Source organism: Camelus dromedarius, chromosome 29 (genome assembly GCF_036321535.1).
Source record: "Camelus dromedarius isolate mCamDro1 chromosome 29, mCamDro1.pat, whole genome shotgun sequence".
NCBI lineage: Eukaryota > Metazoa > Chordata > Mammalia > Artiodactyla > Camelidae > Camelus > Camelus dromedarius.
Genome location: NC_087464.1, coordinates 20,636,527 through 20,660,509, shown reverse-complemented (window position 1 = coordinate 20,660,509; position 23,983 = coordinate 20,636,527). Strand labels below are relative to the sequence as shown.

General features: G+C 45.0%; 1 long non-coding RNA gene across 2 annotated transcripts in view; it reads left to right on the top strand.

Moving 5' to 3' along the window:
* LOC135319573 (uncharacterized) overlaps window positions 1-23,983 on the top strand; it is a 48,341-nt gene that overhangs the window by 12,207 nt on the left and 12,151 nt on the right. For both annotated transcript variants that reach the window (XR_010378308.1, XR_010378309.1), the window contains exon 2: window positions 11,445-11,558. This is a non-coding gene — a long non-coding RNA (uncharacterized LOC135319573). The remainder of the gene's footprint in view (window positions 1-11,444; window positions 11,559-23,983) is intronic.

Genomic DNA, 23,983 nt, shown 5'->3' with positions numbered 1-23,983 from the left:
TTTTCTTTTTTTATTGAGGTATAGTTTAGTTTCTGATGTACAGCACAGTGATTCAGTCATGCATGTATATATACATATTCTTTTTCATTGTAGGTTATTACAAGATACTATGTTCGACCTTGCTGTTTATCTATTTTATATCTGTTAAGCCCAGACTCCTAAATTATCCCTTCCTCTTTGGTAACCATAAATTTGTTTTCTATGTCTGTGAATTTCTTTCTGTTTTGTAAACAAGTTCACTTGTATCATGTTTTTTAGATTCCACGTATAAATAGTACCATTTTACGGTATTTTTTCTTTCTCTTTCTGGCTTTCTTCACTTAGTATGATAATCTCCATGTCCATCCATGTTGCTGCACATGGCATTATTTCAGTCTTTTTTATGGCTGAGTAGTATTCCATTGTGTGTGTGTGTGTGTGTGTGTGTGTGTGTGTGTGTGTGTGTGTGCGCGCGTGTGCGCACGCGCGCATGCATACACATATCGCAACTTCTTTATCCAGTCATCTGTTGATGGACATTTAGATTGCTTCCATGTCTTGGCTATTGTAAATAGTGCTGCTATGAACACTGGGGTGCATGTATCTTTTAGAATTAAAGTTTTCTCCAGATATATGCCCAGGAGTGGGATTGCTGAATCATGTGGTATGTCTTTTTTCAGTTTTTTAAGGAATCTCCGTATTGTTTTTCGTAGTGGCTGCACCAAATTACATTCCCACCAACAATGTAGGAGGGTTCCCTTTCTCCACACCCTCTCCAGCATTTATTGTTTATGGACTTTTTAATGATTGATGTGAGGTAATACCTCATTGTAGTTTTGATTTGCATTTCTTTGATAATTAGCAATAAGGAACATCTTTTCATGTGCCTATTGGCCATCTGTATGTCTTCGTTGGAGAAATGTCTATTTAGGTCTTCTGCTCATTTTTTGCCTGGGTTTTGTTGTTGTTGTGGTTATTGAGTTGTGTGAGCTGTCTGTGTATTCTGAAAGTTAAGCCCTTGTCAGGAGCATCATTTGCAAATATTTTCTCCCAGTCTGTAGGTTGTCTTTTCGTTTTGTTTATGGTTTCCTTTGCTTTGCAAAAGCTTGTAAGTGTAATTAGGTCCCATTTGTTTATTTTTGCTTTTATTTCTATGCCTTAGTAGACTGACCTAGGAAAACACTGCTGTGATTTATGTCGGACAATGTTTTGCCTATGTTCTCTTCTAGGAGATTTATGGTGTCCTGTCTTATCTTTACGTCTTTAAGACTTTTTGAGTTTATTTTTGTGTATGGTGTGAGGGAGCGTTCTAACTTCATTGATTTATATGCGGCTGTTTAGCTTTCCCAACACCCCTTGGCGAAGAAACTTTTTCTCTGTTGTATGTTCTTTCTTCCTTTGTCAAAGATCAGTTGACCGTAGGTGTGTGGGGTTTTGCTGTTTCTTACAAAACTATACATGTGTTTAACATACAACTCAGAAACCACACTCCTGGGCATTTATCCCAGAGAAATGAAAACTTGTGTCCACATAAAACTGTACAGAAATGCCTATAGCAGTTTTATTGCAGAAGCCTCAAACAGGAAACAACCAGAATGTCTTTCAATAGGTGAATGACTAGCTGTGATACATTCATACCATGGAGTACTATTCAGAATAAAAAGCAATAAACTATTGATACAAGCAACAATCTGAATGACCTTGAATGGTGCTACGCTGAATGAAAAAAGCCAGTCTCAAAAGTCACACACTATATGATTTCATTATGTAACACTCTCAGAGGAACAAAGCTACAGAGATGGGAAACAGACTAGTGTTTGCCAGGGTTTGTGAATAAGAGATAGCAGGAGAGAGATCTTTGTGGTCGTGAAATAGTTCTGTATCTTGATTGTTGTGGCTACACAAACCTACACGTGTGTACACATATTGTACTAATGTCAATTTCCTGGTTTTGATATTGTAAGATAGTTATGCAAGATGTAACCATTGGTGGAAACTGGGTGAAGAATATACAAGACCTCTTTATATTTTTGCAACTTCTTGAGTGAGTCTACAATTATTTCAAAATAAAAAATTTAAAATAATTATGTATAAGACAAAACTGTCTCTGATCCATGATAAGTGTTTCTAAATCTATAGTTTATGCTTTTAGGGGCATTGACTTAAAAATTGATTAACGTTTTATTTTATAAATTCAAATTTATAACATTTTCTTCTTACAGATTACAGATACAGAGCAATTAAATTGCTGCTCTCCAGTGAGTTAAAATTTGTTGTGTAACATACTAAAAATTGCACAATACTTTGTAATTATAGGTTTTTCAAAGCTGTTATTTATATTTAGTGATATAGTGAATGTACATAGTATAAAAAGCTAGCAGTGTCCCCACTCCCCATGTCCTTCGTTCCATTCCCCAAAGGCAGCTGCCCTCAAATCCTCTGACTTCTTTCCCCTACATTTACCATGCCTCTAAATGATATGTTTATACAGATATTGTATCATTTATCAATTATAGATATTGGTTCACATTTTGTTGTGGTAGATGTGGGCTTAACTCTTCCACAACCCTCCCATTGTTGGACCTGGAGTTAATAATTGCCTTGGTTTTCATTTCCCTGCTTTTCTCCCTACCGGTGGCTACAGAGTTTCTCATATGCTCTCTCTCCTGGCTACTCTTTAGGACAACTGTATACATTTCCCTGGGTCTTGTCTTTTTGCTCTTCTGGATTGAATTCCCTGATTTCTGGATCCTGTATGTTTTTCTTATGTATGTATTTATGTATTTATTGTTTTTTGCCGGGGGGAGGTAACTGGGTGTATTTATTTATTTAAATGAAGGGACTGGGGATTGAACCCAGGACCTCATGCATGCTAAGCACACACTCTACCACTGAGCTATATATACCCTCCCACCCTCGTTCTTGTTTTACATTTGCTACTAAAGTAAAAGATGTGTAAGAGATACAACATTTGAAGTATTGGCTCTCTCAAAGGGTCTTTCATCTGCTGTCCCTCGATTGATAATTTGTCTGGGAATAGACTTTTAGGTTGAAAATGTTTTTCTCACAAAATTTTGAAAGCAGTGCTCCACTGTTTTCCAGCAACATGGTGTTGAGAATTCTGAAGTCATTCTGGTTCTGCCTTTGTTTGTCATCTGCTTTTTGGCTTTTTGCAAAGCTCATAGGGTCTTCTTTTATCGCTGGTATTCTGAAATTCCACAAGAATGTAATAGTGCACAGGCTTTTGAAATTCAAAAAGTCTTTCTCAAACTAACATCTTTGCAATGAGTTCCAAAGGTCTATTTTGTAAACTTAAAAGCTGAGCATTTACTCTTGCTTTCTGCTTTTTTTTCTGCACACTCATTCCCTGAGGTTAGTGATGCAAGGACTGAATGGGGGAAAGGCTAGGATGTAGAAGGAAGTACCAAGGGGGAAAAATGGGAGGGATCCTGGGTGTCAGGACTCCGTTACAAACCACTGTGAATTGCCGGTGAAAGGCTCATGAGTGAGAGCAGGGGAAGAGATCTTGAAGAGAATTGAAATCCAAAGAATCCTAGATAAGCCCTGGAGGAGAAACCAGGCAATTTCAAAAACTCTGTGCATTCTTGCCTCAGTGCCTTTGCTTGAGCTCTTCCCTGACTAGAACTGTGTTTGGCTGCCAGCAGTAGAGAATTCACTCCAGTGGTCTAAATATATAAGGGTTTATTACCTCATGTAAAGGAAGTCTGGAAGTAGGTGGTTCAGGGTGTTTATGGTGATTCGCAGTCATGAGGAATGAAATGCTTTCTATCTTTCTGCGCCAACTTTATTAGCATGTTGCTTTCATCTTCAAGATCACAATATGGCTGCTGGCACTCTGGTCATCACATTCAAGTTCCAAGCAAGAAGAAAAGTAGGAAGAAGCAAAGGGGCCTTCACTGACTGTCTGACCCCCTTTTAAGGGGGCCTGACCCTGAAAATACATCTAAGCAACCTCCACTTACATCTTACAAGGCCATCATGCCAGGGGGGGCTGGAAATACATTCTTTTAGCTGGCGATATTGCAATCAAAAGCAGGTTTCCATTACCAGGGAAGAAGATGAGAAGAGATACTGGCAAGGGGACTAGCAGTCTCTGTCGACCATGTTCTTCCCTCTTAAATCACTCTCTGGTGACTGAGCTCCTCCTGAAAATACAGGTGAGGGGGCACCTCCGTCTCCCTGATGTCCCAGGTAGAACTACAACTGTCCATCTCCCTAATGCACTCAGAGGCCCCCTCTGTGTTTACATCATTTTTATTTTTGTCCGAAAAATGCTTGTCTCCTCTTCCCAAACCCCCACGTACACCCTCCTACCTGCCTATATGTTCAGATTCAGCCTTAGAGGCCCAGCCAGTGGAAACTTCCTCCAGAATTCCTTCCCTGATTTCACTGCTCTGGCCAAAAGTCCCTCTTCTCCTCCTCTGATTTCCATAGCACTTTGTGCAGCCATAGTAGGATAAGGGATTAGGGTGACCAACTGTTCCTGTTTGCCCAAGACTGGGCTTCACAGGACACAGGGCTTTTCAGTTTTAATACCAGTCCTGGGCAAACTGTGCTGGTTTGTGTGGGATTGAGGGGTTTATCAAGATGCTGGGCTACCAGGGCTAAAATTGGGAAAGTTCTGTCACCGTGTAGGGGATAGAACACTGAATGTGGCACACAGAAGATAGGGATGAGAATACTGGTTCTGCACAGATGGACCATATAGTCTTGGACCTTTCTGACCCTCACTGTCCAAGTCTGTGAAATGGGACCTTAATCGGCTTAGTAAGGTCCTGAGGAGGGTGAAAGGAGATCTTGTACGTGACAGCTCTTTGCCAATGTGGTAATATACAAATGTGTGACAGTCTTCTCTACTATGTTGGTACCCTTCTTGTGGTCCACACCACATTCCATTGGGGGTATTTGAATTCTTGTTTCATTTTGCCTCCTAGGCTGAGAAATGTGAAGGCATAAGGCCCCGTAAGTCTGAAGGACTCAGCCATTTCTTTGTTGCACTATGAATTTGCATCCTCATGGTCATGTGCAAGAACCATCCCAGTAGTTTATTTTTGTAAGTCAAATTAAATATGGCTATGAGCTCCCAGTCACCATGGTTGAATCGTTGCCTGTAGTACTCCATCCTTAGGGTGAGCAAGGATGGTTTAAACCATCTAGAAACTTCAGCAAAGCTTGTGTTCTTCCATCCCATATGGTCACTGCTGGAACCTTAAGTTCAAGTCCAAATGGTTCATTCTAAGGAAGGGTGGCTCCTCTTCCTCCAAGCCAAGCCAGCCTCTGAGATCTTTTGCAACAGCTCACAAGGTCTTAGAGCTTGGGTTTTAGTCCCTGGCACCCATGGGCCACCCTGTAAAAGGTGCTGCATGGAGGTGGATGCAGGTTGCCATGTCACTGGTGAGCAGTAGCTGGCTTGTGAGAGCCAACTGTTTTCACCTCTCTTCCCAACTTCCTATTCAGTGACATGAAATTGGTAGCCTGAAATCAGCCATGGTGGAAATATTTACACCACAGAAATCGGCCAACGCTATAAATCAGGATGCATCACTGCCCTGAAGGCAGGTAGTTAGCTTCACCAGCATAGCACCGCCCCTCCCACCACGTCTCTGCTCCCTGTCTCTGGGAAACCTCGGTCTTTCGGTGGGTTGAGCCACTTCCTGCCCATCCCCTGTCCATGCAAGACAAGCCAGCTCTGTGAGCCCAGAGCCTAGACTTTAGACGTTCGAAGCCTCTCTTCGTTCCCCCGGGGCAGACCTCATGGAAAGCCCCACTGGCTCTCTTGAGGAGAAAGAGGAGATTCCTCTCATTTTGTTTTCTGCAACTTTCTCTTTCAGATGACTCTGCAGTATCATAAAGCACAACAAATCTGCTCGTTTTTGAAATCCTGCCATATTTAAAGTCCTCCCCTCAGCGCCTGGCACTGTGCTCTGATCTCAGTCGAGTGACTGGATAGTGGGTGGAAGGAAGTTCAGCGTTCACCACTCACAGTCAGCTGGGCAGTGCTCTTGACCCCCGCCCCTGCCCCCGCCCCCGCCCCCCACAGTGCACCCCCTGCCCCGAGCCTCGGTCCCCCTGGCTGCAGCTCTGCCCTGACCTCTTGGCTTCTTTAGCTCTTTATGTAACCAAGTACTAAATGTTCTGTCTGGGAGGCTGGCTCCAAGGAATTTCTCATTTTCAGATATTTATGCCTTAAACCGAAGACCAAATACTGCTGGTTCCTGTCTCCTGTCTCTTCACGGCATCATTAGTAGTTTTCAGGAGATGCAGTCTGTTAAGTGAATCTGCCAGCTTGTCACTGGCGAGTTCTAAGGTACCAGTGACACTTGAAGAAATGCCCAGAATAACTTCAGCCAGCCAGCAATGCTTACCCAGGGAGACAGAAGCTCACACACATGAATTTATGGAGAACAGTGGGGATCTCGTCTATAAAACCCCAGTAATAGCTTGTATCCTTCTCCAAGGAGATAAGAAAACTATCGTTGCTTCCAACCGCCTTACCTTCTTAGCCCTCCTGTCAGGAGGATTAGAAGCAGAAGTTAGTGCTTTCATGTGGCAGGTGGGTACCCTGAGACGGAGGACAATTACCAAAACTTAAAGAAAATCAAGTAGCATATAGGTGAGAGTTACTTAAGTGGATATTCACAAAGGTGAAATTGGGGAGAGTGAATCATTTATTCATCCATTCATTTATTCAACAAGCTTTAATGAGCCCCTAAGTGCCAGCATGGAGACTGATACAAAGATTAATGAAACAGAACTCCCACTCTCAAAGAGTCTTAATTCTGGTAGAAGAAGCAGACACTTAAGCAAATAATTTCAGTGTTATTATGTGCAGGGCCGCCATGTACAGTTGTTCAGGTGCTTCACTGCACGAAAGTGCTCAGCTGAAGGGGCAAGTAGGACCTGAAATCTAGCCCTTGGTCTGCTTGCTAAGCCTTTGCCCTGATGAGGAGCTGGGTCTGCCTGAAGAAGGGGAACTTTTTTCTAGTGGTGAAAAACCTATGTAGGTGAGCACTGGTCTGACTGCAGGACCTTACCGCACATTTTTATAGCATTATCTTCTGTAAACCATTCCAGATGCTAATCCCAAATGGATGTCCTGATAATCAACAGCAGCCACCTGATCTGGGTTCTAGACTTCACTCTGTCAGTCAGACCCTGTGCTGCTTCCCCTCTCAGGGCCTCAGTCCCCCGTCTGCAGTGTAGGAGTGGGCAAGATGGGTCTAAAGACCCTTCTCACATTAACAGCCTAGGTGAGGACCATTTCTCACAGAGCACCTGATAGATGATGGTTCCTGCCTTTACACCTGGGTGCTGGATATAGGCAGAGAGAAATGCCAGTAAAGATGGGATATCCTAAAGGGGGACCTCAGGTAACACGAGTCTGGGGCTCTAATCAGGAACAGAAGGGCTGCCTGAGCCCAGTGCCCAAAGGGCTGAGTAGCTCATGCCCCCGTGCTGGAGGCCCTTCTGGTGGCAGGGCGATTGGAAGTGCAGGCCAGGTGGAAGACTTGAGCGGTGGTGGCTGGCACACAGAGATCAGCAGGGGGCCTGGGGCAGACTCCAGTTTGTGGATTCCAGACTCTTCCTGATTTTTTTCAGCAGAGCCAAGGCCAGACTACAGAGTAGATATCAAAGCAGGGACTGTGTCAGCACGGACCCGGGGGCAGGACCCAGGGGCCCTGGAGACACTTGGCACTGCCTTCCCCGAGTCTGTTTAAGAACAATGGGTCTCAAAGAGGTTGGGTACCAGCTGCGCCTGCCAGGACCCTCGGAGGCCAAGGACAGGTGGCAGGGGTGGGAACTGCCCATGACAGAGGTGGAGAGAGTGTGGTATTGTGGGCCGAGCTTGGGGTGGGGACAGCTAGACACCTGAGCTCAAACCCCAGTCCCCGCTCTCTGCAGTTGAGTGATTTTGGAAAACTTATTAACCTTCTCTGGAGCTTCAGTTTCCTCATCCATAAAACGGACACGACAATTTTGGCTTTGCAAAGTGGTTGCGAGCATTTGCAGTATTACAGGTGGAGGCCTAGCACAGGGCCTGGCTCAGAGTGGATTTTTCTTAAACAACAGCTTCTATTAATCTGAGCAAAATATGCTGCAGTGCAGTTCAGGCATGACTAGCGAACAGCTCTCTGCATGGCAAGAGAGGACGGCCCACCTGTCCCTCAGTTGATTAAAATGCCTCCTTCTGCCACACATCTGGGTGAAGGGACATGATGTCTAGCTTCTGTGACTCCTTCCTTTACTAGAAAGAATTCTAAGTGAGCCCATCACCAAGTTTGTCTTCTAAAGACAGTGACAAGCTGTATCCAGGGTAGCTGGAGATGGGGTTTCTATTTTGGTTGCCGACAGTATCAGATAGATACGTGCAGCATGCTGTCAAACTGGATTGGGACAGAGGATGGGAGATTTGAGCTTAGGCAGGAATCTCATACCTTTGTGAGGGGCACGTTGAAAACACCGGTGCACACCAGCGTGTCCATGGGGTGATGAAACCGACAAGCTCTGGGACTTTCAGAAAGAGAGTGCCGTTAATGACAAGAGAGAACACATGGCTGTCACAGTGATAGGAACTGGTGGGAGGAATTAAGCACAGCCCTATAGACTGTACCTTGTGAAAAGCCTCTCCCACTTGATTTTCCTAACAACCCTGGTTGGGGGAGAAGTTGCCCCCACTCTATAGACAGAGAAACTGAGGCTCAGAGAGAATGGTAGTAGACAAGCCAGGGTCTTGCAAACTGCAAGCTGTCGGGGATCAAAGCTAATGATACCTGTCTGGATTTTCCCCCTCTTTTTTGTTTCTATTTGTTTTGTTTTCTATTTATTGACCCAGTATGGGCACATTAAACTTGAGTGTGCTGACTTCTTTTGAAGACTGCACAGCCTTCCCTGCCCTGCCCAGATGGTTTGAGATGCCTCATTATACTCTCAGAGGCCTCTGTTTTTCTTGGACAGCCTACACCACTGGTGGAATTGCTTAATCCTTTATGGATTGATGGGTTGAATGCCTTCCTCACTGAACTTTAAGCTTTCTGAGAGCAGATCATGTCTCTCTGATTTACCTCAGTGCTTAGAATGATGCCTGGCACGTAGTGGTTGCTGAGCAAATGATGATAGCTTCCCCTTGGAGGAGGAATGGAATTTGGTCCAGAGGAGATGGGTGGCAGCCACGCCAGATGGAGAAGCGAGCCTGGGCGAGAGAAAGGTCCAGGCTGAGCATTCACTGTTTCCATATCCTCTCAGCGTGGAAAGCACAGGGCCTTACACATAGCAGGTGCTGTATAATCATAGATGGAGGGAAAGAAGGAAGGGAGGGAGGGAGGGAGGAAGGAGAGTCATAAGCAAATTCTGTTCAAGGTTCTCTGTTCCAGTTAGTCCACCAGAGCCTGAGCTCCCTGGGGACCAGGGCTGCCCCCCCTTACCTTTGTGTCCTCTTCTCTTACCCGGTGCCAGGCACAGGTCAAGGGCTGGAGAAAGTTTGGAGCAGTGTGCCTGAAGCAGAGAAAGCGCAGTGAAGCGGGTTTGCAAGTGTGGCTAGAGAGAAATGCTGGGTCTTGTAATGCCCTGCAGGGGGCGCTGGAATGCAGCATCAGCAGCCATCACCTGTTTTGGGTGGAGGGAGCCCCATGAATGGCTTAGACTAACCACTCCAGCTGGTGGTATGGCAGAAGGGTGGGTTACCCAGCCACAGAGGACAGTGAACTGACTTCCAGACCTTGAGATGGGGTGGATGTGTGCAAGATTGAGCAGCGACCCCTCCAGTGGATGCTGGGAGGGGCATCCTCCAGGAGAGCCCTGATAGCATTGGAGGAGAAGCTCGCGCTCTAGGATGGTACCAAAGGGCGCACGAGGAAAGGCTTCCTCTGCTGGCCTCAAGTGTTACGTTAGCTGCTGGCAGAGTGAGGTCCCGGCTGTGCTGGAGGCTTGATGACTCAGCAGTCTGGGCATGGACTGCTGGGGTGCGGCTCAGGCCTGGGCTGTAGGAGTGGGGCTGTGAGGGCGCGGGAAACTACACAGCCTGTTTCAAACACTCAGCCCACACACCACACGCGCACCCATACACGCACACAGCCTTGCCATCTACAGTTGTCAGCTCCTCGGATGGCCCGACACAGCTCTTTGACCAAGCAATGAAGGAAAGGCCCTGGTTCTTATTCAGAGAAATATGGAGGAGTTATCTGTATCTTACTGTGCTTTTGACATCACCTGGACATCGCAGAAACCCCCAGTGCCCGCCCCCTGGAATAGCTGGGGATTGGCCAGCCCCTCCTTCTCCATGCTGGTCTCTCCAGCAGGGTGGCAGGGCTTTTTACATGATGGCTGGCTTCCAAGGGGGAAAGAGGGTAGAAGCTACAAGCTGTTTAAGGTCCGGACTATTCAGACCTTTAAGGTCCTAGCCACCTGAGCTAGTTTGAAAACCAACACATGACACCTCTGTGTCCTAAATATCACTTTTTCCCCCCTGTGGGTCAAAGCAAGGCAGAAGGCAAACCCAGAAGCAAGGAGAGGAGAAACAGACTCCATCTCTTGATGGGAAGAACGGCTTGTGCACACAGGGATGAGAAGGACTTTTGGTGGCTGACTTGGAAAACAAAAGCTCTACAAACATAATTGGTGAGCAGGAGGACCAGGGCTCCCGCCTATGCCTGCCTAATGCCAAATCCACACACCCACATCACTAATCAGATCATGGACTTTTCCAGCTGGGAATGACTCTTGAGATCATGCAGTGGGCCACACCCATTCTGGGTTTCCTCAGAAGCAGGACCTGAGGCCCCATTTGAGTCTAAGTGGCTCATTTGGGAGGAAGCCCTGAGAGAGGAGTGGAGAAGACAGAGGGATGGGAACCGTCGTGGTAACTAGAGCTCAGTCTTACCGGGGGCTTCTGGGAGGTGGTGTGGAACTCCCCTAAGGGGCTGGGAAGCTGGGGTATTCATCCTCCCATTTCCTGCCCCGGCGCCTACATCTCATCCCAGACTCATGGAACTGGTGCTAGAAATCCTTTCGGGGCTTGTTCAGGACACCTTCATTCACTCCCAGTTCTGGAGGCTTCTGATTGTCACGGCCCCCAGGCTGGGGAGGCTGTACTGCTGGTTACCCTGGAGCCACATGCCGCAACTCGGCTGAGTTCTTTAGCAGCTGATGAAATTTTAGACTTTTCCAAGGGCAACAAGTGGTTCCCTCTGCTTAGGTCCCTGGGCTCTCCCTGCCTCTCCCAACCTGAGAGTGTCTTCTGGGTGTGAGAGCTGAAATTAGAACTTGTGGTAGACTGTTACTTCGGTGGCCGCCCACGAACCATGCGTCCCAGTGTGCATACCCTGGTACGGTCCCCTCCCACATTGACTCTGAGCTTGGTTATGTGACTTGCATTAGCCAACGGGACATTAGCGAATGTGAGGCAAACAGAGGCTTGCTAAGTAAGTGCTTTTCTTCTTGCAACCCAGCTGCAGGGCTGTCAGGAAGTCCAAGCCATCCTGCTGGAGGGAGAGATCATGTGAAGAAAACAACACAGAGAGAGAGACACGAGCCACGTGGAGGAGCCCTGGGCCACTGGACAGGTGAGTGAGGCCTTTTTAGACCTTCCGGCTCAGCCCAGGCAGCAGCTGAATGCAGGGGCAGTACATGAGCAGAAGAACCACTCATCTGTGCTCTGCCTGAATTCCTGACCCTCAGATCTCAAGCAAACAGAAATGGTTCTTGTTTTAAGCCACTCACTTTTGGGTGGTTACGCAGCGGTAGGTAAGTGGACTAGCACTTCAGGCCTTGCCCGCCCACATGCTCCTGAAATTTACTGACACTCTGTCCCCTTCCTCTGTAAGTCAAAGATCCTTCACAATCAGTTCGAGGAAGAGGGGAATTAGGGCAACGAACACGGCCTCTCTGTTTCTGGGCTTGATAGGAGTGGCAGGGAGCTAAGCGCCTCCCCTCTGGAAGGGCATTCCCCTGCTGAAAGGCCTCAGGACCTTCAGGCAGCATGTCTGATGGTGCTGCCCTGCAGCGCTGCCCACAAATGCCACCAGATGTCTCAGCAAGAGGTGTGGTGCATTCCCCGTCTTGCCCTGGGACCTCTCACCTGAGAGCGAGAAATGGGAGGCCCAACTTCGTAGGCCTGGCGTCGGCAGGCCACCAAGAGCCCTGAGTCATAGGCCAGCTCGAGATCCCTCTCCATCCTGTCTGAGCTGGAAGGCCTACTTCATCAGGAGGCTCAGTTGGACCCAGGTGCTGCTCGCAGTCTTGTCTAGGCTGCTTAGAACCAGCTCAGAAAAGACAGATGCAGCCGAAATCCCAGGGCCACCTCCCAATAGAAGCAGAAAATAGTATTAGAGACTAATCATCCTGTAGGATTTCTCAGTGAGTTCCATGGCTATTTGTGTGCAAAAATCGTCACCAAATGGAAATGTCATGTCTGAGCGATGGGTTTTGCATCCAGTGGTGAAGGCATACCCAAACTATAGGGAAAAAAAGCAACTTAATTCCCATAAAAGTGAGCAGAATCACTAATGAAAATCTCTCCTCATCCAAATTAAGATCATCAACTAAATAAATCCCCCAAGCTGATGAAAGTACCCAGTTCAAATTTTATTAATAAAACCTAATCTGTTTTCTCAATTTTGTGGATTAAATTCCCCAGTTGTGTTATTTATTCCCACCACCTTTTCTTCCTGAATCACAAAATAAATGTCAATTTCAAAAGTTAGATGGTGAATATTCATCTCTCTCCCTAGAATATTCTGGGTGGGAGGCTTTTTTTCCCTGATTTAGAAGGGGAAAAAAAAAACACACTTTAAATATGAAGCACACATAGAAGAAAAAGAAATGGAAAAATTATTATAAAATAGTCTTTTTGCTTTTATTCCCTTTTTATCCCCGTTCCCGACTCCTGTTTACCCTCTTCCCCACAGGAGACCGAGCTAACGTGTTTAACACGTATTGCTTTGCATGCATGCATTCTTGTACATGCGCACTGTGGTTTCGTAGGCATGTATTTTTAATTGTCGTTATTGGCGTTATGTTATAAATCCCATTGTTTCTAGCGTATTTTCACTCAGCTCTATCTATGGAGCTAAATGAACAACGCATCCTTTGTAACTGCTGTAGGACGTTCCATGATGTGCAAACCTCACGTGTCACCTGTTAATTCTGCCCGGGATGGACACTTAGATGGCCTCCAACCAGCGGCAACTTTAAACAACACTGTAATAAACATCCTTGTTCATGTCCCCCTCACAGACTTGGTAAAACACATGTTCATGCATTTTATTTACAAATCACAGTGTGTTGTCCACATGCCTTTAAATTAGGTGCAAAAAAGAATCCAGTAACACACAGATTTAGAAAGCTGAATTTAGATTTCTTAAATTCTCTCTTTATTTTCATAATGAAAATGTTCAAAAAGCTGTTAACATTGTGACTCTGAAAACATTAAGAATCACTTTAGAAACAAATTATTTCCTAATCAGTAATACCCTGTGAAGAAAAAAAAACACATTAAAAAATCAAATCTGTTGTATTCATTTAAAATGAACACACACTCACAGTAAAATCGCCCAAGGTTTGTACAACGAGCCCATTTTTCCAGTCGAGCAGTATTGCAATTCACTGGAGGGGCCACTAAATCACTGAGCAAATGGATCAGATGGGCCCTCATTTGCCAGCACATGGTCTCTGTTCCCGCACAGCCTGCTTCTGCGACAACAGCATTCTTGTTCTCTTTTCAATTTTAACTCCTACTTGAAAGGGAAAAAGTCAAGTACATGTATAGACACAGCACAGCTCTCAACCTGCACTCCTTCCCTGTGGGAAGTTACAGCTCTTACACTGTGAATACCTCTTACCTGTCAAAATGTCCAACCGATTCAAAAGATGGATTTTTCAATGTACTCTTCCATTCTTGTCCAGGCCTGACATCCTTGGTCCATATTCCCATTCGGATCTGGCAGCTCTCCAGTTAGTGGCAGTTTGCAGCCCAAGCTGGAGACCCTCTGGCTTGTGTGTTTGTGGACGTTCCCTCGTGACCTCTGGACGGGCGGTTTTTTACCCAGTTTAGCGGCTCTCTGTTTCTTCTGGGACCTAGCTTCAACTCTCTCAAAGGAGTCCATTGGGGCAATGGACTTGCATATCTGGAATCCTTCTCTCCAAATGAATCCTTCTCCAGCTCGCATTTGACATGTAGCCCTTGTGACTCCTGCAGTTACAGACTTAGGCAAAAATCGGTGTTTGGAGATTCCTGAGCCCTCCGTAATTGCTAGGAGAGTGAATAATCTGAGTTGTGGTCTGGTCAGCGCTTCTCCCTGTCAGTGTGTGCATGAAGACCCTCACTCTATCAAAGGGCAGTTCACCTGAGGGCTGGCTGACCCCCTGCCACAACAGGACCATCTCCTTTTTGGACTGAGGCAAGCAGTTATGTGGCTTAGATCACAATTTCTTAGGCCTTAACCTCATGTCCTTCCCATTAATCCTGGAACCTTGAAACCTCTCTTTCTTTCCTCCAACTCTGATACTTCAGAATAGCTCCCCCCAATTCCTATCAAAGCCTCTTTTAAACAGATGTGCAAGAACAGCCAGGAAAATGGTTAATGAAGAAGGAAGCTTTCCCGACCTGGCACTAAAGTGCGTTAAGCTATGACAGCCGAAACAGTTTAGTGCTGGCACACGGATGGATAGATGAGTGGAACGGAAGAGAAAATCTCAATACAGACCAAGAACCTGGGAGAACTTAGCCTATGGGGATGACAGCATCTCAAACCAGTGATGAAAGATTGGGTGGTACAGTACACAGTGTGAGGAGTACTGATTAATCATCTTTTGGGGAAAAAAAGTTTAGATCCTTACCTCACACCAGAGGATGAAACATCTGAATGTTAGAAAAAGAAAGAGGGTAAGAGAAAGAAGTCATCAGTAGGTTACAGAAAATACAACCTCAGAATAAGGAAAGCTTTGTTTTTATTTTTTCTTTTTAATTTTTAAATTATAGTTGGTTTGAAATGTTGTATTAGTTTCAGCAAAGTGATTCATATATACATAAATCTCCTTTTTTAGATTCTTTTCCATTATAGGTTATTGCAAGATACTGAATATGGTTCACTGTGCTATACAGTAGGGCCTTGTAGTTTCATGGCGTTTCTAAGCCTGGTGATAATGGTGAGTGGGGAGTTTCAGCAACCAGAAATCCCACAAGGGCAAGGCAGCTAAGGGCTCAGACCCTTCGGTGAAGAGCTGGATTTCCCCAGCAGATGGGCAACACGGATCTGCATGCTGGCTGAAGGTGAGGGGAATCTAGAATGAGTGGCAGAGGAGGAAGGGGAGGAGGGTTATTGATTATGGCATCGTGACCAGTATTATATCTTGAAAGAGACTGTGGTTGGCCACCACCTGGCAGGGGTCTCTGTGTGGAACTGACTTTGCTGGAGGACTTGGGTGGAACCGAGTGGGCCAAGGGGCAGCCTGTAGGCAGCATCCATTGTGTATCACTCCATATCCCCTTAGCCTCGCCTCTTACTCCTCCCTCCCTGTGGTGGTCAGTTCCACACAGGCTTGACCAGTTTCCTGAAGGTACAGCCTGAAGACTCCTTTCCTGTGACCTGTGCCTTGTGCTTCTTGCTTCCTGCCTCAGGCATGGGAAACCCAAGGATCCTGCTCAGAACTCATACATGGGCAACCTGGATGATCAAGGCAAGTTGGCTCTAATGACCGGTGGGGGACAGAGCCAGTGGGTACATGCTGCTTTTATCTCTGGGAAAGATGGCTCTGGATGCATTTCATTGGCTTCTCAGAAGGCTACATGGGATTGAGCACTGTTGCCCACAAAGGTGACCAGCTTGGTGACACATCCTTGGATTAGCTCTCCCTTCTTCCCTGTTTTACTTCCCCTGTCCTTCACTTCTGCTTCTTGGGATTAATTCCAAAGTGGACTATCTTCATGCGAGCTTTGGGGGAATCCAGGCCGAGATACTTGAGGTCCCATGCATTTAAGGAATTATGCTTCCATTATAAGTCACTTCTGTGTTCCTTCCTTTTATTTATACGAATCTGATTGATGAACTATTACAACATCAAAATTCAGTACCTTCCCAAACTCCTCCCCAGACCTCAGGTAAGGTGCTGCTCTCTGCTTTGCAGCAACATCATTGCTTATCCTGACTTTCATCTGCCCATGGGTGTTCTCAGTACCATTACATACAGTGGTAATCCTCCAGCCAGGGAAAAGAGTGCTGGTTTATCGTTGGCAGATAATTCTGTGGGACTTTGACATTTCTGCCTGTCTTGCAGACAGACCCTCTTTGTTCCAGGCTGGGGTTTTTTCCCCCCTAATGATGTATACATAGTGAAGAGCCTTGGGAGACAGAGACAGGGCTTCCCTCTGGAGCAAAGGACCAGCATGTTTACTGCCAGTTGAAAAAGATTTGGGTTCCCTAAGTTCAGGGTTCCTTTCCTCAACTGCAAGCATCACTTGGTATTTGTTGTCACCTAGACCCCCCCCCCCCTTTTTAATCATCCTTTGGAACAAAAAAAACCCCAAAAACAAACAAAAAGCCTACCGTTTCTCTGGCTATTGCTATTACTATAAGTCCCAAAGTCCTTTGTCTCTGACCCAGGAGACTTGTGTCTTCTGCCAACATCCATGAAACTGTGACAGGCTAACTGGGTAGCTTGAAAGTAGGATAAAATCTTAGACAGTTCTTCACAGCTCTTGATACGTGCAGTTTCAGTCTTTACTGAGACCCTCAGTCCCCCTGGTAGAAGTCCCACTGTGTTCTTCCCTCAGCCTTCTGTTGTTGCAAGAATTAGTTCAGTGATCATTCAGCTATTCTTTATTGAGGAACTTCTGTGCACCCAGCACTAATCTAAGGCCTGTGAGTGAAAAATATTGCCAGCCATATCAGTAAACAAAGGATGCTGTGGCCATCAAGTCATCAGCTGCTGCCATCATGCCTCTGACAGTGAGCGGAGGGAACTCAGGATGGAGACAAGCAGGCAGCCAGGCCTCCGCAGCCACCCCCAACGGTGCCCCCTGAGGAAACTCAGGGTGGGAAAGGACAGGACACTGGCCCTAGATAGCTAAGGTTCAGATCAAAGGAATGATTTCAGTGAGCCCAGGCCTTTGCATCTTCCCACACACAGAAAAGTGCTAAATTCCTTACCTTGAGATATCTGGTTTTCTTTAATTAACAGTAATCTTTTGATGTTTTGAATACCTGGTCTTCATTGCAAAAACTCATATATCCTGACTTCTACCTTGCCACTTTGGAACAGCCTCTTAGACCGATCTGAGATGCTGAGTCCTAGGCTCAAGTCCTCAGAAAGTCCACAGAACAAAACACAATTCTCAGCTTTTAGGTTGTGCGTTTTATTTCAGTCAACAGCGAGCAACAAAACGAAACAGACAAAATCCTTACCCCCTTGTGACTTACACGCTAGTGAAACACTCTCTGTGCCATCAGCTTTCTCCCTCTGTTTTGCCCATTTCTCTCTTTAGATAACGTGAACCTAAATTCACGACCGATACTGATTCTATTCTTGCTTCTAACTTTGAGTCCAGCCACCTCCTCCTCCAGTCAAAAAAGATTTCTTCTCTAAATTTCCTCTCCCTTGAATATGCCAGCTTCTCCTGGTTTGAGACCAAGAGCCTCAGTTCTGTTCCTCACTTGGCCACCAGCTCTGTGACCTCAGGCGCAGTGATGCGTCTCCTGCTGAGTCACTGGAAGGATTGGAGGAGACCACGTGTGTAAAATCACTAAATTTCTGTGCAGCACACAGTGAGCCCTCAGTGCTCTCCCCATTCCCACCCTAGTCCAGTCCTCAGTAAGGACTGGTTGGAAAAATGGAACCCAAGCCCTTCTAATTTTCAAGGTTTCTCTGATTTCTGACTCCCGGCAGCTCAGACCTCATGTTGTGTCTGCCCTACTTTTACACCCTGATTTCCATGCAGTCCACTCAGCCTCTTCCTGCCCATAATATGGTGCAAAAACTAACAACTCCACACACAGAACATGGCTTCCTGCACCGAGCAGCCGCTCCAGACAATTCATCACCAAGTGGATTAGAATAACACTAACTTTTGCTGCCATAGCAACTGCTGCTGGTTGGGCAATGGCTGACTTTTGAAGCTACTTAAAAATGCGCAAACCATTTTGCATAAAGTGACTTTACATCACCAAGAGTTGTGGCTTTCCTCTCCCCTCCAGATTCTTCTTTAAGAAATTAAAAATTTCCCCTCTTAGAAGCATTTCATAATTACGTTTAAAAGAACCATTAAAAACAAAGTTTGCCAGTGGTTTCCTCATGCCCTTGTAAAGGCAAATAAAAATTGAAAACAAGAGGCTTCATCCTCCCTGCTGAAAACAAGACGAGACGTCCCCCTTTCCCTTACTTAGTGTATTTATTTTAGAAACCTTGTAATTGTAAGCTGTGCCTCTGTCTCTTCGAAATGTATGCAAATCTTTTAAAAAGGCTAAATAAGCCTCTTGCCAGCTTTATGACCCAGGAATGTCTTTCTCAAGGACCTGGGAACCGTCTCTTTGAAATGTCATCCTTGAGGAAGATGGTGCCCCTATTTCTCTGTTTCTCTGGGAGGGCAGAAGCTCCAAGTTGCAAAGCCACCTCCTGTCGTAAAGATGTGAGAAGTTTATTTTTCCTTTGCATAAAGCCGGATAGCTAACACAGGTGCTTACCCCAGCTCCCAGGTGGACTGAAGCTGAGCAACGTGTGGCCAGCGGTGCTGGCTAGTCTTTTTACGTGAGGGCTAGTCATCTTTGTCCTGAGGCCATGTATGTCATCGGTTGTATCTACTCGGCTTCATAAGGACAAGATTCCTTTCTGTCTTTGCCATCTCTTAGGGATTGCCTGAGAGGTGCATCACATTCTGGTTTAATGCTTACTCAATAATAAGATTGTTTTCTTTCTTTTCTACCTTTGTAGAGAGGTTTGCTGGGTTGGGAGGAGATTTGCTTTTAATTATATTTCCCCAACGCCCACCAGAACCAAACATTTTCAAACAGCACCCATGGAGGATACCCTTATGAGGTTTTGTTAAAAGCTCCGGAGGAAGGGAATTCTAGAAAGAGAATAGAACTGTATCCAGCTTTCCCTTCATTTACTTTACCCCCAGGAGTGAGGCTTCCATTTAGAATTAGCCCTGGAAGTGGTCCTCTGACACCAGCCTTGGGAGATGCTGGAGTTCTGGACCAGATAATAGTGGAGGATCTTTCCCTTTGCCTTTTCAGAAAAGCAAAGAATCAGCTGGTGTTTTGGACTCAACCTAGACTGTGGATGCTAATTCTGGAACACATCCTGCGAGTTAGGGAACATCTAGGCATCTGTCACAGCTCCAGGGGACACCAGTCACAGTGTCGTCTGTGTGGATGACACCCCTGGAATCATGCAGGGCCAGCCCGCATCTCTGTGTATCGTAACTGAGTCCCTTAAAGAGTTTATTTCAGAAAACCTGTGTTCAGGTACCTATAACCACCTACTGCCCCCTGCCCGAGAATGATCGGGGATTAAGTCCAGATAGAATTATTTCTACTTCTTCATGTCTGTTGTGGACACAGAGCTGGCTGTGGAGGGTAGAAACAGCCCTGGGTCAATGGCATTCTTTACTAGCTGGGTGACCATGAGTAAGTTATTTTAAACTTTATGTGCCCTCGTCTCTTCTCTGCAAATGATGGCAACACGGACATCACCGGGTCGCCTACCGTCACCTGTGTGTTTCTGGAAGATGTGGACTCAGTGTGACTGTCTCCTTGTCACTCAAACCTCACCTTTTCAGAGAGGCCTTCCCTGACTGTGCAAGACGAAGAAGCCCCTAGCCATTTGCTGTCCAATTGCCCTATTTTAATTCATCTCATAGTTTTTATCACCAGCTGACATCTTTCTTTTCTTCTTTCCTTCCTTCCTTCCTTTTCTTAAGCTCTCCCTCTTGGAATACAAGATCTTTAAGAGCGGCAATCTCATCTGCCTGCCTGCTCCTGAACTCCCAGCATGCAGCAGTGCTTGGCACATAGTAGGCCCTCAGCAGGGGAGGCTGGCACACTTGTTTGCTTGTTTCCTTGCTTAGCATTTAGCACATTTTCTCAAAGCTTTGAAACAGACGTTTGTATTTCCAAGCTCAGCTTCCTGCCTGGCCTCCAGGCCCCTCACATATTTCAGATGGAGTCTTTTCACACTGAGCTGTCAGTCCATTCTGACTGTTATAAACATTGAATAGAATTACCTTAAGTCTTTGGGAAAAAAATCTGATCTAACATGGTCTCATATTTCAAGTTTCCCAAGTTTCCCGCTTTTCAAATGTGTCCTGGTGGGAGCATCTTTTCTCAAGCTTTGAGAAACATGATAACCTGTGACATTATGGAACCAGGAACTCAAGCCAATGAGGCCTTTACCCAGGGAATGTATTGAGAACTGAGCTGCCCCGAGCTGTTGGCATTTAGACAAGTGGCAGAGAAGGGATGACCCAGATTCCAGGGGCAGGGTTATGCCACCAGGGTGATGTCAGACCCTGGTCCAGACCCCAGGTCACAGGCCTGCCCATGGACTGGAGAGAACAGAGTTGAAATGTTTTGAACATAAAGGATTGCATTCCAAATGCATCCCCAAGCAGGAGAAGTAAGTTGCCAGAAGCTCACATTAGGAAGCATAAGAACTTCAAAAAGCTTTAATCCTGTGGAGGAATTTTAAACACTCACATTTCTTCTGAGAAATGACTTGTCTTTCAAAACCATATGGTGGGAGCACACTCAATGTATAATAAAACCCTTGGTTTTGGTAATTATGATGAAGCTGTTGCAGTGTTAAATGATGCCACCTGACGGATTGTGAACACGCAAGTGCCACAATCAGCAATAGCTGGGAATTTATTATTTTTAACAACCTCTGAAGGCTCAAGAGAGAATGAGTGCCAACGGTTGCTCTTGGCCAGCTTATGGCTTGGAGGAGAAAGAGGGAATGAGGAGGAGGGCGAGGAGGAGGAGGAATAGGATAAAGAGAAGAAAATAATATGGAGAGGGGGCAGAAGAGAATCTATTTTTTTCTTTTGATAAAAGTCATTATGCTGTCAACAGAAGCTACTTTAAGTAGAGATTTTGATTTTTAATGGAACAGAGACAATCTGCGTGAAGAGACGGTCATCTGTTAAGAGTGTCACCTACTGGTATAATCTCCTTTTGGAGCTGTGGGTGCCAACACCAAGCTCATGGGAGCAGAGGAGGGGCAGGGGGAGGACCATGATGGAGGAAGTTGGTTTCAGTGGGTGAACATCTTTGTTTACAGGAAGTGATCCCCCATTTCCCACTCCCCCCAGACTGCACACATACGACCATGAGTCTGTCCTTCAGGGGAAAAACAAATACACCAGAGGGCTCTCCCTAAAGAAACTGAGTGGCCCTGAGACAAGAACATCTCATCTGTTACGTAGGAGTCACCCTTGGAGTTCACCAACTAGTTCCGTGCGTGTTACCCTAAGCTAACAAGGCCACTGGAGTGCACAGAACTCTCTCTCAGCTTTCTTATTCTTGCATTTTTGCACATGAAGGAAAAACAAGGACCATGAAACATTTGAAGAAATCCTGCAGCATGAAAGAAAGAGATCCAATGAACAGGAAAAAATGACCCTGAAAAAAATAGATTAATTTAGAGCAACAAAGGGGAACTTAAAACAAAACCACACCTTGAATTAGTATCCACAGAGACTCTAGGAGATATATTCATTAACCAAGAACAGGATGCTGTGAAAATGTAATAGTGAGGGGAAAAGAAAGCACTTAGAAATTAACAATGATGGCAAAAAAAAAAAAAAAAGAAAAGAAAAGAAAAAAACAAATTAAGAATGACTTTGCCAAAAGAAAGTCCAAAAGAAGAGATGGAAGATAAATATGAAGAAATACTTTAAAAAGACAAATAAAAGGAAAAGATGAGAGAATCAATTGAGGAGGGTGAACATCTGATTAAGGAATTCTGGAAAGCTAGAACTGGGAAAACAGAGGGAAGGGAAATAACACAAAATAACACAGGATTATTTTCCTGAGCGGAAGGCACAGATATTTTGAGTAGGAGGGCACACTGAGTGGTAAGAACAAGGAAAGAGGACCACTACCCAGCCATACTGTTGTGACCTATCAGGCCGCCGAGGAGAGCTTAAAAGGCTCCAGAAATAACTGGTTATCTCAACAAGAGCAAGAATTAGATTAGCAGTGACTTTCTCGTCTGTGGCACTGGATTCTGGACAGTGGAACAATGCCTTCCAAAATTTGAGAGAAAATTATTATTATTTAAAAATTTTTAAAGTGTATTCATCCATTTAAAAATAATAAACCTATTATATATTAACATAAATGACATTTTAATGAAAAATAACATTTTTGGAAATCTTTTTATTGTCTGGCTTAGTAGAAGATGGCTGGAGTCTCATATCTGCTTCTGTATTCAGTCTTGTGATTTCTTGTCTTGGTTAAGGGGAAAAAATCTAACCTAGAATTCTATACCCAGCCAAACTGAAATTAGAAGGTAGGACGAAGATGTTTTCAGAGTTGTGGGTATAGCTCAGTGGCAGAGTGCATGCTTAGCATGCACGAAGTCCTAGGTTCAAATCTCAGAACCTCCATTTAAAAACCAGGGATGTTTTCAGACAGTTGAGGACCCTGAAATGTTACCTCCTACATCCACTTTTGGGGGGAGCTATTTGAGGATGGGTTTCAGCAAAACCAAAGAGTAAATAAAGGAAAGCAAAGACCTGGGAGCCAGGAAACTGAGGAATCAACGCAGAAAATCAGTGCAGAGAAAGCCAGAAGGATGCTGTGCAGAGAGCTCTGTGAAAGAGGTCCTTGGGGGACAGGGGACTTGACAGAATAGGTGATACTATGGAGGATCTGGGGAAAAAATGGAGATACTGATGATAGAAAATAGAGCTTAATATAAACTGATAAACTTCAGGAGAAGCAAACAGCTGTGAAAGAGTGAGTAGCAATCCTTACTCAGCAGCGAACCACTGTCCCAGGAACGCAAGAATGCAAACACTGCTGATTGAATTTTCGCAATTGAATAGTTGCATCCGGTAGACAAAGCAAAGACAACTCAATTTTTGTTACAGAACAGAATGCTCCCTGCTATCGATGTTAAAATGCAAGGTGAAAGTACAACTGGCAGAAATAGAAATATAGAAGGAGGGGACAACAGCTGAAAGGAAGCAAGGGTTACTGGGCTTGTAAAGAGGAAAGGACTCGATGGAACAGGAAGTACAGTGTTTGTTGCTCACATTTACAAAAGTAACCTGAAGAGGAGCTCCAGCTAGTGCTAGGACTCCATTAGGATGTTGGAGAAAGGCGGAGGGAAAGGAGAGGTTTTAGACAGCCACGTCCTCATCTAATACGGCAGAAACCTCAACCATGCAACAAATTAATAAATTGAGAAATAGAGGTGAAAACCTATTATATTGTGATATGTGATAAGTGTAAATGCCAGATCAGCTAAAAAAAAATGGAGGCAGGAAGGGGAAAGGCAAGTGATTGCTGCTTTTATTTTTTATTTTTAGTTTTTTTAATGGAAATACAATCAGTTTACAATGTTGTGTCAATTTCTGGTGTACAGCATAATGTTTCAGCCATACACATACACATATATATTCTTTTTCTTATTTTTTTTGCTGCTTTTATTAACTGTGTATTTTAAAACTAATCTAAAGATGAAAGAAAAATAAATAGATTTGTGTGGTCCAGGCCACCAATATACATGATCAAATCGACTTAGTTCATCCTTGTCTTGTGTTTGTGAAACTGAGGTAGGGGGAGGTAGGAATTAGAATCTGGTCTGTTCTCTTTCAACCTACATATCAAATTTGGATCAGAATGCTCCAGAAGAGCCTTCAGGGATCATGGTATGCAAATGAAGACCCACTCTTTTTTCAAATAACATCGTTCTTTCGTATTGAATCCTATCTCTGTAGGAGGATTGACAAATGTTCTCTATTATCAACCATAACTTAATCTACTTC